The sequence below is a fragment of the Triturus cristatus genome, chromosome 11, assembly GCF_964204655.1.
Source record: "Triturus cristatus chromosome 11, aTriCri1.1, whole genome shotgun sequence".
Lineage (NCBI taxonomy): Eukaryota > Metazoa > Chordata > Amphibia > Caudata > Salamandridae > Triturus > Triturus cristatus.
This window is the reverse complement of record NC_140594.1, coordinates 927,895,895-927,913,097: the sequence shown is the minus strand read 5'-3', so window position 1 is coordinate 927,913,097 and position 17,203 is coordinate 927,895,895.

Below are 17,203 nucleotides of genomic sequence, written 5' to 3'. Positions count from 1 at the left end.
CCCGGCTCCTTCTGCCTCAGTCAGAACCCTCGGGATGAAAATCAGCCAGGACCTTTCCACGCATCCTCAGATCAGTTCCGTTGTTTCATCCTGTTTCCTATCCCTACGGATCATCCGTAAGATCTGCCGCTTTTTTACTTTTGATGCCCTCAAAATCATTATCTTAGCCATGGTCCTTTCTCGGTTGGACTATGGGAACTGCCTGTATGTTGGCATTCCTGCCTATGAGTTGCGGCGCCTTCAGACTATTCAAAATCAGGCGGCTCGCCTAATCCATCGGCTCCCCAAATTTCACCATTCCTCCATTCTTCTAAAAACCCTTCACTGGCTTCCTATTTTGTACCGTACCCTTTTCAAAATGGGATGCATAGTTTTCATGGCTCGTACTTGCACAGCCCCTCTCTTTATTAACTCCATGGTCTCTCATTATCTTCATAGTCGTCATCTTCGTTCCTCCAGTCAGGCTCTTCTTACTGTCCCCCGATTTCGCAAGTCTCGAGCAGGTGGCACTAGGTTCTCTACCCTTGCTCCTCGCTTTTGGAACAGTCTCCCTTTCACCATTCGATCAATTACCTCCTATCTACATTTCCGGAAAGCGCTCAAGACTCACTTGTTCGCCCAGGCGTTCCCCTCCACTTGACCCCCACTGGTTCCCCTCCGCCTCTAGTAATCCTTTAGCGCCAGGAAACCGCCCGGTCACAGTGCGCTCTACAAATATTTTTAACTTCAACTTCAACCCTATTATGCACACCCGTCATCTGTGAGAGAGATATGAAAGGAGAGGCCAGTCCCTCCACAGACCCTACTACATACAGCCGTCATCTGAGAGAGAGGTTTAAAAGGAGAGAGCAGTCTCTTCCCACACCCTGCTACACACACCTGTCATCTGAGAGACAGGTCTGAAAGGAAAGCCCTGTCCCTCCCCACACCCTACTATGCACACCTATCATTACAGAGAGAGGTCTCAGCAGGGAGGCCAGTCCCTCCACACACCCTACTATGCACACCCGTCATCTAAGAGATAGGTCTGAAAGGAGAGGCCAGTCCCTTCCCACACCCTACTAAGCAAACTTATTATTACAGAGAGACATCTCAGGAGAGTGGCCAGTCCTTTCACACACCTTACAATGCACATCTGTCATCTGAGAGTGGGTTCTAAAAAAAGATAGCAGTCCCTCCCCACACCCTACTACGCACACCAATCATTACAGCACGAGGTTACAGCAGAGAGGCCAGTCTATCCACAAATCATACTAGACACATAAGTCATCTGGGAGACAGTTCCCACAATATACTGCCCACACCTATTACAGAGAGAGGTCTTAGCAGAGAGGTCAGTCTGAAGAACCAGAACCTTTTGGGCCTGGCGGCGCAGGGTACGCCTTAATCTCCTGGGTTCTCCTGCTCAGCTACACAGAGATACGGGACACTCTGTTAGGCGTTAGAAGATCAGATTTATTAGCTGCAGCTAGTACAGTTATCCCAGAAGTACACAAGGTAGGTTCTCAGGAGACTGCCACTTCATTCTGTGGCGCACAAACTTTTATACCATATAGGTAACATATACATTAACCAAGTATACACCCAGCACATACAAGAAAGATCCAATAAGGAAAGTTGAAAAACAGGACAGAACCAATAGGAGAGATTTGAAAACAAAAGTGTCAGATGACTCGAAGAAAGCTCTCCTCCAACTGTGTTTGTCGGTATACAACCTTTACAACGCAACTTTTACAACGCACTACACTTACAACGCATTTTTTACAACGCAACATCCACTACAACGCATTCCATTACAACGCAGGACACTACAACGCATTTTTAAAAACTACCTTTACAACGCATTCCATTACAACGCATACTACCTTTACAACGCATACCATTACAACGCATAATATTACATTAAAACCCCTACACTATCCAACACTTACCCTACTGTTGCACCCCCTGGAGTTAGAATAGTAATTTTTACCCCTATACTATCCAACACTTGCCCTACTGTTGCACCCCCTGGAGTTAGAATAGTAATTTTTACCCCTATACTATCCAACACTTGCCCTACTGTTGCACCCCCTGGAGTTGGAATAGTAAGTTTTTACCCCTATACTATCCAACACTTGCCCTACTGTTGCACCCCCTGGAGTTAGAATAGTAATTTTTACCCCTATACTATCCAACACTTGCCCTACTGTTGCACCCCCTGGAGTTAGAATAGTAATTTTTACCCCTATACTATCCAACACTTGCCCTACTGTTGCACCCCCTGGAGTTAGAATAGTAATTTTTACCCCTATACTATCCAACACTTGCCCTACTGTTGCACCCCCTGGAGTTAGAATAGTAATTTTTACCCCTATACTATCCAACACTTACCCTACTGTTGCACCCCCTGGAGTTAGAATAGTAATTTTTACCCCTATACTATCCAACACTTACCCTACTGTTGCACCCCCTGGAGTTAGAATAGTAATTTTTACCCCTATACTATCCAACACTTACCCTACTGTTGCACCCCCTGGAGTAAGAATAGTAATTTTTACCCCTATACTATCCAACACTTACCCTACTGTTGCACCCCCTGGAGTAAGAATAGTAATTTTTACCCCTATACTATCCAATACTTACCTTAAATCCAATGTAATATTATGCGTTGTAATGGTATGCGTTGTAAAGGTAGTATGCGTTGTAATGGAATGCGTTGTAAAGGTAGTTTTTAAAAATGCGTTGTAGTGTCCTGCGTTGTAATGGAATGCGTTGTAGTGGATGTTGCGTTGTAAAAAATGCGTTGTAAGTGCATGCGTTGTAAAAGTGTGCGTTGTAACGACATACATCCTGTTTGTCACCCCTCCCTCAAACTAATTTATTAACGGAATCGTAACAAACTTGCAGGTGGCGAGATACGTTTGTGTGTGTTGGAGGACAGTTGTGAAACGAGAGAATGCTAGCAGAGGACAGTGAAGGCCAGACGATAAGATAAAGTCAGAAAAGAATAGTGTGAACCAACAGATAGTTGAGACGGGGATTAGAAAAACCAGACAGGGATTAGTGTACTCGGCCAGTCCTAACACCAGCTTTGCAAATAGAGGCAGAAGGACCATTTCAACACGAAGCTGCAGAAAAAGCAGAATAGACTCTGTTCGCCGTGCTGCCTGAGTGATGGCAAACACAAAATGGAGGCGGAGCACAAAATGGCGGGTCGATTCGATCGCGATCGGAAATCGAAGTTCCTCAGACCCTCCTTTTGCCAGAACTCAGGCAAGGTAGACTCATGTTAATCTGAGTCAATGTCGATAGCCATGAGGTCATCGAGCTGTTGCTGTAACATCATTTTTATGTTTTCTGTTCTTGGTGATTTGGGTTTAGGGATGCACATAGTAGCACATAGGTCACAGATGGTGGGACCACAGTGCATACAGGAGAAAATAATGGTCAAAATTATTCAGAGAAATGTCAATGCTTTCCAACCCCATTTGGACAGTAGTCCCCAAAACCACTCCGAAAAGGACCAATCTCCTTCGTCCTGGTGAATCGACTCAGAGATTATATGCAACTTGGAGATAGCTTGGTATACTGTCGGAGCGTCATTAGGTATGAAAATACAGCAACTTGACTCAATCAATTTGCACACTCCACCACGATCTGCAAGAACAAAATCTAAGGCAACTCGATTTTGTAAGGTCATAAGACGGTCCGCCTGTAGTTCTGCCGTGATATTACTTAAGGCTCCTACAGTAATGTCTATTGTGGTCTCTACGACACGGACTAGTTGCCTTATATTTCTGCTGTTGGCCATTGGACCCCAAAAAGGAAGAAATCCTTTGAGGAAATCTCCTCCCTCTTGTCCTGCTGTGTCTTTCGAATCAATAATCCCTCGGCCATATCTGTTTCGATGATAGTTTGCAGAAGCGGTGTATGTAGGGGGAAGAAGGAAAGCTATATAGCAGGTACCAGAGAAACCCGTTGGTAACCATGTGTAAGCTCTATTGTGGCAGGTAAAATATGTGCCCTGAGATGGCACTAGAGGAGGCGAGTTCTGAGAGGAATAAACGTACGTGTGGGAACAGTTATTTCTTTGCATGGTGTCAGAAGAGCGATCATTAATTTGCAGACAGAAATTTCCCTGATGAGGAATCGTCCAAATTGGCGGAGATTTTCTTTGTTTAACTTTATCACTAAGACTAGTGACATAATGGGTGACATTACAGTTTGTATACGCTTTTCTTTCATCAATGGAAATCTTACTATTTTCCATGATTTTAGCCATAGCTACCATTCCCTTAATTAATGAGCTATGACTAAAATCTGGACCACTAATATATGAATGAATGGATCGTTTGAACTTACTTTGGTAGGCATTGGAGAAAATGACAAAATAAGCCCAAGCAGAACCTTCATAGGAGAACTAAATATGGCATTCCTTTCTCTGTGGTATGTGGCATAAGTCCACACACCCAACAGTCAGTCGCATTGACCACTAACTGGTGTTGATGTAACAACTGGACAAAGGAATTGTTGTAGTATTCAGTTCTTCTAATGAGTTCATGTTGAGGAAGGGTATGAAAGAGATGGGGAGAAAAAGTTGAAGAAGACGAAGAGGAAGAAGGAGAGATAACTTTTTGCTGCAGAGCATAAATAATCCAACCGATAAACGCCAAAACAATACACAATAACATAATAACACATAAAGTTATATTAAAACGACTGTACATTAATTTAAAGGATTCTTTCTTAATTTCATCCTTTCTCTCTCTTTTGCCTTGTGTAGTTTCCATCTTTCTAATGGATGCTCATGGCAATCTTCCTTGATCACTCAATTATGATTATCTGCCGTCCTATGACACTGCAAGTCCTGCAGGCCTATGGCCACTACTCAGGTCACAATCAAGACTCCTACCGTGACCCTGCAACCGGGACAGAATACTACACAAGAGAGGAGAAATCTTAAGTGTTCTTTTGTCTAGGTCTCAAATTGTATCATTCCTTTCCAGGAGTGTTTTGATTTTGAAACAATGTTCGTGGATTGGTTATATCTAATCGACAATGCGATGGTATTGCTTCCTGTAGAATGTCGTCGTCCTCTTTCTCAGACAATGTCCCATTCAGGCGTGCATCACTAAAGGGTACGAATCGTGGAACATCTCACTCTCAGAATCACCAATGCCCCTGCGCACCCATTGATCGTAGGGTAAAGGCAAAGGTACTTTCTTACAATGCACGCCGTGAATCCAATTCTTCTTTCCTTCGACTTTAACTGCTGGTCTCGTGGTCAACAACACCAAACGAGGCTCCCTCCATCTGGGCTCCAAATTTCTCGTTCTTTGGAAATTCTTGGTGCAGACCCAGTCACCTGGTCGGATGGAATGACCTGGGTCTGTGGAAGCCTCTGGTAAAGCACTTTGAACCTGTTGATGGAGAACACGCAATTTAGTCGTAAGATCATGCAAGTAGTCAATCCACATTGGATATGGCAAGTCTGAGTATTTCTTAGGGCGAGGGACACCCCATACGTTGGCCGGGCGTCCAAAAACCACTTCGTTAGGGCTAAGTCCCAAACGAGAGTGTACCGCAGTTCTGGTGGACAGTAGAGCTAATGGCAAAGCATCGGGCCAATTGAGTCCTGTACTAGCCTGAACCTTTGCTAACTGTAACTTCAATGTACCGTTGTAGCATTCTACTAAACCCGCTGATTGTGGATGATTTGCCGCATGGAACTTTTGCTTGATACCAAGACCCGCACAAACTTTTTGCATGACTTGGCCAACAAATTGGCTCCCATTGTCACTCCAGACAATGCGCGGCAAACCAAATCTAGGGAAAAATTCTTTCAGTAGAATTTTAGCTGTGGATAAAGCTGTGTTGTCTTTTAGAGGGTATGCTTCTATCCATCTTGAAAAGGCGCATACTACCACCAGAACATATTTGAGGTTGTTGCATCGTTCCATATGCATATAATCGATCTGCAACACCTCAAATGGATATGTCGGAGGAGCAAAGTGACCTGCTGGAGTTGGGGTTCCCTTTCCTGGGTTGTACATCAAACAAACAATACAATGTTTCACTACATTGTCTGCACATTTTGGGATTTTGTCATTTTGCCACACTGGAGCCAGAAGTTTGCATATACCTTTTGCACTTAGGTGGGCTGGACCATGCGCCATAGTAACCACTGGGAGCACATAGGCATCTGGTAACAGCCAACGTTGGTGTTCAGATAATTCCACCCAACAACCCATCTCATCTAACATTCCTGTACTTTCTCTCCACTTGCTCAACTCTTTCTCTGAAGCCTCTTTCTGAATCGCTCGTACACTTTCCACTGTATCCTCATACATTCCTCTCTCTCTAACCCAATTTGCAGGACCCGCCACATACATTCGACTTGTTGCATCTCTCGCTGTCTTTTTCGCTACTTCATCTGCAAATGCATTTCCTTGACCAACATCATCTGTAATCTTTTTGTGTGCACTACACTTCACAATCGCTATTTGGGTGGGTAAGGCAAGTGATTCAAGGAGATCAGTCACTAACTGACCATGTTGTATTTTGGTGCCATGTGAAGTGAGAAATCCCCTTTTCTTCCAAAGACGCCCAAAATTGAACGCTACACCAAAGGCATACTGGCTGTCGGTGTACACGTTCACTCTCTTCCCTTTTGACAATATACATGCTCTTGTTAAAGCTATCAATTCTGCTGCTTGAGCTGAATTATGCCTAATACGTGCTGTTTCCACAACTGTATGCAAAGTAGTCACAGCATAGGCTGAAACTGTATCTCCATTAGGCATTTTAAAACAAGAACCATCTACCCATAGAGTTCCATCCGGATTCTCTAACGGTGTGTCTTTTAAGTCAATTCTTCCTTTCGTCTCTTCTTCAGTATGAAAGAAACAATCATGTTGCTCCTCAACACTTTTCTCATCTGGAAGGGGCAACAGAGTGGCTGGATTTAGGGTATTACATCGTTTGATATGTACGTGACTAGCCAACAGTGTCAGCTCGTATCCAGTTAGACGAGCGCTCGTAAGATGCTGCGTTTTCGTTCTATTTAGTAAGGTATCCACTGCATGTGGTACCATGACAATAAGAGTGATATCCAACACCACTCCAGCAGACTGTCGAATAGAAATTGCTGCTGCTGCTGTCGCTTTGAGGCAACTGGGCAATGCTTTAGCTACTGGGTCGAACGTAGCCGAAAAATAGGCACATGGTCGCTGCTGGTCTCCAAATCGCTGTGTTAAAACTGACAACGCACAACCTTCTCTCTCGTGAACATAGAGCGTGAAAGGCTTACTGTAATCAGGAGTACCCAATACAGGAGCGGAACACAGAGCAGCACGTAAATCGGTAATACTCTTTTGGCACTCATCAGTCCATGGAAGGGGGTGAGGCGTATCTTTTAAAGTGAGGGCCAACAAAGGTTTGGCTATTAGAGAGAAGTTAGGGATTCATTGCCTACAATAAGAGGTGATAGCCAGAAAGGCACGTACCTCCCTTTGTGTGGATGGCACAGACATTTGCGTAATCGCTTGAATTCGTTCTGGCATTAATCGTCGTCCCTCCTTTGATAGGAGATGACCCAAGTAGGTAACCTCTCGACGAACGTATTGTAGTTTAGAGGGTGAAACCTTATGATTCAGATCAAACAAATGGCGTAACAATGCAACAGTGACTTTTTTGCAAATCTCTTCTGAATCAGCAGCGATTAACAGGTCATCCATATATTGGATAAGAGCAGCAGCAGACGGCAAATGAAAAGTATCAAGATGAATTTTTAAAGCTTGGCTGTAAATAGAGGGACTTTCACAATAGCCTTGAGGTGCGCGCTTAAACCGGAAGCTTCGGCCTCCAAGAGAGAAGCCAAAAATGTCCCTACTCTCTTCTGCAATGGGAATACTAAAGAAGGCATTCTTTAGATCGATAACAGAAAACCTGGTCGCTGTAGAAGGTATCATTGTCAACAAAGCAGTGATATCTGATACTACGGGAAACTGCGGCACAACAATTTTGTTTACCTCCCGGAGATCAATCACAAAACGATATACAGGTGGCTGAGAAGGATCAGTGCGTTTAAGAACAGGAAGAATAGGACTATTGCATGTGTTACCTCTTGTTTCTTCAACCACACCCTTCTGAATCAAGTCATGAATGATTTCCAAAAGCGCTTTTTCACGTTCAGAAGAAATTCTATACTGCGGGATACGCGGCAATTCAACATTGGGCTTAAGAGTGACAACATAAGGTGGAATCTCAAGACAACCCACATCGTTCGGACCCGTGGCCCAAAGCTTTTGCTGGAAGAGAAAGCAATTCAGGTGGAAACTGATCTTTGGACAAATACATTGGAGAAATCAGTTTCTGTCCTAAAGTAAGTTGTACACCAGAAGGAGAACAATATATCGTAGCATGCATTCTTTTCAATAAGTCTAAACCCAACAGATTCTCACCGCAACCATTCGTCAAGAGAAGTGGAGCTTCCAAATCATAAGGGCCAATTGAAATAGGCAAAGGGCAAGAAACTGGGTTACGAACAGGGGCGCCAGAAAATCCTACAGAAACATTCGTTAAGCCAGACAAAGGTGCCCCAGGGAGTTTAGAATGAATGATAGAACTTCTCATCGCCCCAGTATCTAGACGAAATGGCTGTGAAACACCCATTGTAGTGACGTTAACATAAGGTCCATTCTGATCTACTGGAATCGACACAACTCCCTTACTTTGTCCATGGCTGTCCTAGTTGGCATGAAGACTCTCATTTTCGTTTTCAACATAACAATCTTCATTATAATATTGCGTAGACCTAACATTTTGCTGATCAAAATAGTTCACAGAATTGGGAGAAGGAAGGGCACGCTGTTCTTGAGTCAACACACCTCTGTTTGCTGACTGGAGGCCAGCACAACCTCGTGGACCAGATAATGCTCCATTGCGTTGCAATAAAACCGGACAACTATTCTTAAAATGACCTTCTTCTCTACAATAGGCACATTGATTAGGTCCTAACACAGGTTGTGGAATGTATGATTCAGGTTTTCGATATAACCTCTGAAACTGCGGAGGCTGTTGAAACTGAGGCTGAACATAGCGAGGAGGATAAGCTTGTTGCAAGAGAACCTTCGTTTTTAATTCTTTCGTCTTTTTCTCTTGCTTTTCCTTCTCTTCTTTATCTCTATTTTCATAATATTGTGCAGTAGCCAATATCTGGGCAGAAGAAGAAACAGCCCATGAACTTTCAGAGTATTTCAATTTGTATGACAACTCGGGAAGCAAATTAAATACGAATTTGTCCACAAATAATCGCTGTCCACACTCTGTAGCCATATCTTGACCACTGTGATCGATAAATGTCTCCTCGAAACGAGTGAAGAAATCAGAGACACTTTCATCTTTCTTTTGTTTGCATGCTGCTAGCTTATCCCAGTTAACTCTCAATGCAGGCATCATAGTTTTCATTAATGTAATAATCCTACCAGGGAGTTCCGAAATCAAAGCTTCAGGCTTTGCACCACCCACTTGTTCTCTATCTGTGGCAGTTATAACATCCCAAGTGGCACCTAATTCCTGTACGTGATTCTCCTTACGAATCTTAGCCCATATTGTCTGTGGGACTACATTTCCCATCAACATATCGATATCTGCCAAATTCATGATGCAAGCATCTACTGTCAGCGATAATTCTTTGTAATAACCTGCGGGGTTCTTACGAGGATCTGGTAGAGTCTGCTTAAGGGCCAAGACTTCAGATCGTTTCCATGGAACATGTACCCATATACGCTGAAAGTGAGCAGGAATAGCTGGATTAGCACCTACTGCTGCAACCTCTTCCTTCCATACTGGAGGAACCTCTCTCATAGGATGGTTTTTCAGTGTCAACCTAACCGACGGGTCAGAATCAAGGAAAGCCTGAGAGAACAATAAGGATCTATAAGAAATAAGTGTCCTTACAGCTTTCTCAACCTTAGAACCCACAATAAGTCCTTTATCAAAATCAGCCTGAATATCTAACAGATCTTGTGGGATCGGACTCGAATTCACATCTTCCCATTCCTTAATGAGAGTATCGCACATTGCATTAAAAACATACCTTTGCGTAGGCGCATTCCATTGTGAGAAAGTAGGCATAATATCGGGCACACTGTATTGAGAACCCTTCTTGATCCACTTACGTGCGGGAGAGTCTAACCTTTCTCGTTCTTCAAAATCTGGGAACTGACTACGAGACTGTCTTCGAGCAAAAGCCGGAGACACATTTAAAGCTCCAAAGAAAGGAGATAGAATACCAGTGACAGTGTCTGTGAGACGCTTACGCACAGACGGAGAATTAGACATAAGAATTGGAGACAAAGTATTAGGAGAACTGACAGGAGGAGAACCGATAATTGCAGGAGGAGCAGAAGGCAAAGGAGATCTAAGATCAGGAGATGAGGGCAAAGAAGTTGAAGTTAATGGTAACACTGGCAGAGGCGGTAATACTGGAGGAGGCAAATGCGGAAGAGCCGGAACAGGTGGCGGTACCGCTGTTGGCTGAACAGGCTGTAATAATTGGGGTGCATTAGCACTTTGTGCATAGGGCGGAGGCAACCTCAATAAATGGGACATTAGGGGATCTTCTTCTATATCTTTCTTGTTTTCAGAAGGGGAAACAGGTAACACAGGATAGCATTTATCTATCGCCATTCGATGCTGTCTCTCTGAAATCTCAGTTGCGTTATCAATTTCATCATTTTTAAATTGTTGAGCAGCCTGTATAATTGTCATACCCTGTGTTTTCTTATCTCGTTTTGCTTGCTTAATTTCTTTCTGTTTGGCTTCCTTACGCCGAAGGCGGAGAGAGTCAAACATTGCCGGCCGGGCTTTTCTTTTGAATAGGGCTGCTTCCAAATTATCTAGCACATCGGGATCAAAGCTACCATTTTCTGGCCATTTTAGAACACCATCTTTCTTCGTGTATCGGGTCCATGCCTCGTTAAAGGAAATGGGGCCAATACCATGTTTCGAATAGAGCTCATATGTGGGGGTTCCAACCGAAGGAATCGGACAAGAGTCCTCAAGTCGGGAATCCCTATTACAACCAAAGCAACAAAATTTTCCAAACTTAGTCAGACCAGGCATCTTGTGATTTCACCTGACTGTTCACAAACTTCAAGGGAGTAAAACTCAGTTTACGCAGCACAAATGCACTTACCCTCGGCTTCGGCTATTGCAATAGTCGAATCTAAGAATCACAAATGCGAAAAAGACAAAGGACAAAAATTGTGGGCGCGACCCACGAAGATACTTAACTAAGGACGTCTTCTCACACCAACAGAGGCCCGTCTATCGTCTCGCCTTACCATACATCATCAAAGGAAGGGCCAAGGCAGGGCAGCAGTCAGGGCAGCGGATGTTAGTAGCCGTCAGGAAGGAGTAACCGCGCTGCAAAAGACCGGACCACTTTCGACATACAGGGGTCGCTTGATGTGGCTCGCAAATCCTCCGGAATTTTCTTGCGGGGTTCCTCACGACCTTCAGGCAGAACCGGTACCACTGAAACCACCCCACGTTGGGCGCCAGTTGAAGAACCAGAACCTTTTGGGCCTGGCGGCGCAGGGTACGCCTTAATCTCCTGGGTTCTCCTGCTCAGCTACACAGAGACACAGGACACTCTGTTAGGCGTTAGAAGATCAGATTTATTAGCTGCAGCTAGTACAGTTATCCCAGAAGTACACAAGGTAGGTTCTCAGGAGACTGCCACTTCCCTCTGTGGCGCACATAGGTAACATATACATTAACCAAGTATACACCCAGCACATACAAGAAAGAGCCAATAAGGAAAGTTGAAAAACAGGACAGAACCAATAGGGGAGATTTGAAAACAAAAGTGTCAGATGACTCGAACAAACCTCTCCTCCAACTGTGTTTGTCACCCCTCCCTCAAACTAATTTATTAACGGATTCGTAACAAACTAGGTGGCGAGATACGTTTGTGTGTGTTGGAGGACAGTTGTGAAACGAGAGAATGCTAGCAGAGGACAGTGAAGGCCAGACGATAAGATAAAGTCAGAAAAGAATAGTGTGAACCAACAGATAGTTGAGACGGGGATTAGAAAAACCAGACAGGGATTAGTGTACTCTGCCAGTCCTAACACCAGCTTTGCAAATAGAGGCAGAAGGACCATTTCAACACGAAGCTGCAGAAAAAGCAGAATAGACTTTGTTCGCCGTGCTGCCTGAGTGTTGTTTTTGCATTTGTCACCACGAGTGGGACGGGTATGCTCAGACGTGAGTCCCGTGCTCTCCATGCCACTTGTAACGCCCTGAACGTCTCAGGATCGTTTAACAGACACGATAATGAGAACGCAACCACTTGTGAAGGTTTAGTTATTTTAATGAAGGCAAAAATAATACAAGGAATAAACAAAGGTTATAGTCACTGGAATCCTCCAGGCTAAGTACGTTACCAGCCCACAGCACGGATGGTCCTAACCGTCCTCTGCATATACGCCGATCCCGGCGTATGCCAACAGAGGGCAGAAATGAAATGGCCGACAATGCCAATCGGTAGGCTGTGAGGGGCACGAAGAGTGTTGGGGAGAATCGAGGAGTCAGGGAAACACCCAGCCGGGGTCTCTACCTGAAGGGAGCAGCCGCTCAACCTCTTCCTCAGACTGCACCGGGATGCGGAGTCACCTCCTGGTGATGCGTCACCGATACCCCAATCACAAGCAAAGAAGACTGAACCGAGAGCAGCCGCTCGATCGATCCTGTGGACTTCCGAGTCTGTAACGCGGCAAACACCTCCTGGTGTGCGTTACAGCTGGCAGTCCCTGTATCTCTGGTCGGGCTGGGAGTTACGACTCCAACCAGCAAAAGCGCCACTGCGCTTTGATTTAGCCGAGTCAAAAAGCGAAGCTCAATGGTTATCCGGTAGAGCTTCCGGGTCCTTCACAGGTGACGATGGGGCAAGACACGGCCCAGGGAGTAACGACTCGACCTACCTCCGTTCTTGCCTTACTGGAGCACCACTCCGGAACACTGCTCTTCACTAAGCAGGTACGTCGGTTGTAAACACAATATCCGACAGCGTTGTACCTCCCGGTTCCTCCCTTTATAGGGCGTTGTTTTCCTTGAGTTATGTAACAGCTCTCCTGTTTACATAAGGGCGTGTTTTCCTTGAGTTATGTAACAGCTCTCCTGTTTACATAAGGGCGTGTTTTCCTTGAGTTATGTAACAGCTCTCCTGTTTACATAAGGGCGTGTTTTCCTTGAGTTATGTAACAGCTCTCCTGTTTTACATAAGGGCGTGTTTTCCTTGAGTTATGTAACAGCTCTCCTGTTTACATAACCTCTCAACCGCTAAGCATCCTGGGAGATGTAGTCCGTTTTCGCTGGTTACCGTTTTCCTCCCCTCGCATGACAGGAATTCTTGACAGTACATCCTCCCTCTCAGCGGCTCCCCACGGGTCCAGCGCTGGCAGGAAAACGCCGATGGAACAAGGAGACCAAGCTTTCGAAACCTCATGTTTCTTGTGGATATCCAGACGTAGTCTCCAGTGCGGTACAGTGGCCCGGGCCTTCTCTTCCTGTCTGCCGCAGCCTTGTATCTTCTCTTGGCCTCTAGTAGGACAGCCCTTGAGCGCATCAACGTGTCTTTTATGTGTGCCACCCTGTCCGCTGTGGCGGGAATCCTGTCCTCTCTGAACGGATGTAGAAATGGCAAGAACCTGGGATGTTGGCCATAGTTGCTATAGAACGGAGATGACTGTGTGGAGCTGTGAGTGGCGTTGTTATAGGCTATCTCTGCAACCCATAGCAAGTCGACCCATTCTTCCCTGCCCTTGTCCACAAAACATCGCAGGTACTGTTTGAGCGTTTGGTTCAGGCGCTCGGTTTGGCCGTCCGTTTGAGGGTGGTAGCTGGTGGACAGGGCGGTCTTAACATGCAGCGCAGTGCACCAAGTCTTCCAGAATTGCGCAGTAAACTGCGACCCCCGGTCCGACACGATCACCCCAGGTAATCCATGCAGTCGTACCACATTCTTTAGGAGTAGTGACGCCAATTCCCCGGCCGTAGGGACTCTCTTGCAGGGGATGAAGTGCCCCATTTTCGTCAAGTAATCCACCACCACCAGTATTGCCGTCATCCCCTGGTCTACCGGTAGGCCCACCACGAAGTCCAGTGATATGCTATCCCATGGTCTATCCGGGGTCGGAAGTGGATGTAAGAGCCCTTGGGTTCGGCCATGGTCGGCCTTCATGGTAGCACACGTAGGACACTCCTGTCCCCACCTCCTGACATCCACTCCCATGGTTGGCCACCAGAAATGCCGTCCCATGCTAGCCACCGTTTTTTCAAAGCCCAAATGACCTGCGCATGGAGAGTCATGGCACCAGATGAAAGCTTGTTTCCTTAGCCTAGGCGTGGGTATCAATAGGCACCTGCCCTTCAGGGGTATCCCGTCCTTAAGCTGCCATTCTCTGTGACTGAGGAGCCACCTCCGCCATGCGAATGACCTGATCCCTCTCTTTATTCCCCTCAGGAAAGTATCCGGTTGGATAACCCCCAATACCATCCTCGGGGAAATGATGGAATGCTCGGTCGCAGGCAATGGTTCCTTAACTGCAGATTGACGGGACAGGGCGTCCGCCTTCCGGTTTTCCGTCCCCGGCCGATATGTGATGCGGAAGTTGAACCCCGCAAAGAAGATCATCCACCGCAGCTGTCTGGGAGAAAGGTGTCTTGTGGCCGTCATGAACTGTAGGTTCCGACGGTCCGTGTACACCGATACCACATGTCTTGCCCCCATCAACCAATGCCTCCATTCGGTGAAGGCGTCCTTGATTGCGAGAAGCTCCTTCTCCGCAATATGGTAGTTGCGTTCGGCGTCGTTGAGTTTGCGGGACATGTACGCAACGGGATGAAGCACCCCTGTGTCGTGGTTGCGTTGGGACAAGATAGCCCCCAGCACCACATCCGATGCGTCCGCTTCCACCACGCAGGGGAGATCCGGATCGGGGTGAGCCAACACCGGTGCCTTACCAAAGGCGCTTTTCAGGGCCTCAAAGGCTTTGTTCGCTTCAGGGGACCAGACAAACTCCTTGGACTTCCTCAGTAGCTGTGTGATTGGGGCCACCAATCCTGAAAATCCATCTATAAACCGCCTGTAAAAGTTGGCGAAGCCAATGAAACTTTGGACGTCCTTCACGCTTTGGGGCACCGGCCATTCTTTCACCGCCTTGATCTTTCGTTCTGCCATCTCCTGTCCCTCTGGACTCAGCATCACTCCGAGGAATTCCACGGATGTGACGTGGAAGTCACACTTGCTGAGTTTACAAAACAGCATGTTTTCCCTCAGCTTTTGGAGCACAGCTTTGACGTGGTGTACGTGCTCCTCCACACTGGACGAATAGATGAGGATGTCGTCGATATATACGACCACGTAGATATCCAACTCCTCTCTGAATACCTCATTCAAAAAGTACTGAAAGGCTGCCGGGGCGTTGCACAGACCGAACGGCATGACGAGGTACTCAAAAAGGCCGAACCTGGTCTTAAAGGCGGTCTTCCACTCGTCTCCGTCCCTCATGCGCACCAGATGGTATGCCCCTTTCAAATCGAACTTGGTGTAGATACGAGCTTTCTTGACCTGTTCCAGGAGTACACTGATGAGAGGCAAGGGGTACCGATTCTTTACGGTTATCGCATTCAATGCCCTAAAGTCCACACAGGCTCTCAGCTCCCCATTAGCCTTCGGGGTGAAGAAGAGTGGCGGGGCGGCCGGAGACTTGGACGGGCGGATGAATCCTAGCTTGAGGAGTTTATCCAGGTACCCCCGGAGATGCACGTTTTCAGGCTCCGTCAGGGCATACAGCCTGCCGCTGGGAACGCTGGCCCCTGGCACCAGGTCGATCTGGCAGTCAAACTGTCTATGTGGTGGTAGCACTTCCGCCTTCACCTCATCAAATACATCCTCAAAACTGTGATAAGCCTGGGGGAGAGCCACATCTTTTTCTGCCGCTGTAGCCACCGTCTGACTCCCGCTCTCATCTGCGTCAAGGGATTCCGTTCCTATTCCACAATGCAGGATGCAATACGGTGACGTCAGTTTGATGCGATGTGTTGGCCAATCCACAGAGGGGTTGTGTTTCTGTAGCCACGGCAATCCCAATATGACGCCATATTGGGGCGCTCGGATGATGTTAAAATCGATTTGTTCCAAATGGTTCCTCCCACATCTCATCGGAAGGACCCCCGTGTGCTGCCCGATGGGCCCCGTCACCAATCGCCTTCCGTCTACAGCATAGACGTCTTCGGGTACAGCTTTGGGAAGAAGCACTAGCCCTAGCCTGCATGCCTCGTTGTGGTCCATAAACATGCCAGTGGCCCCTGAATCCACCATGGCCACAACGGGTATCCACTGGTCATGCACTCCCACGTGCACCGTGAGAAACAGGTGTCGTTGTCCCTTAGTGACCGAGTTGGAAAGTGAAGGGATGGATGAGTGACTCCGAGATGCCCCTTCTTTGGTCTGGGAGTCCTCTAGTTTTCCGCCGGTACGTCCACCACGGCTGTTACCGACCGGTTGGCCCGATAACGTGACGTCTTCGGTTTGGCAGGGCATTCACGTACGTAGTGGCCTTTTTTGCCACAATATAGGCACAATCCTTGTTTACGGCGTGACTCTTTCTCCGTGGCTGTGAGGCTTGCTCGTATTGCGCCGATGTCCATGGGTTCTCCCTTGGATGCGGTGGAAGTTTCAGGACTTCCCACTGTCACATAGGATGGCAGGGATTTTCCTTTTCTCCCATGATCCCCCTTTCTTTCACTTAGCCTATGTTCCAGCCGTAATACCAGGTTGATAAGGCCCTCACATGTCTTGGGTTGTGGGTCAATATGAGCCACGGCATCCTTGAGCTCATCGCACAGCCCGTGATGGAAGATCGCCGTCTGTTTAGCAACAGGCCACTTGGTTTCCGCAACCAGCCTTCGGAACGCGTTGAGATACTGCACCAGGTCGTTGGATCCCTGTCTCAACTCAAGCATTTCACGGTCCGCCGTGTACGAGTCAGCCCTTCTGTCGAAGACCTTCAGGAATTCCTCGCGAAAAGCACCCCAATCACATAAGATGGGGTCGTCCCTGCTCACCAGAGGTACGGCCCATTGTGCCGCGTTTCCAGCCAAATAGGATATAAGGAAAGCCACACGAGCCTGACTCGTGGGGAACGCC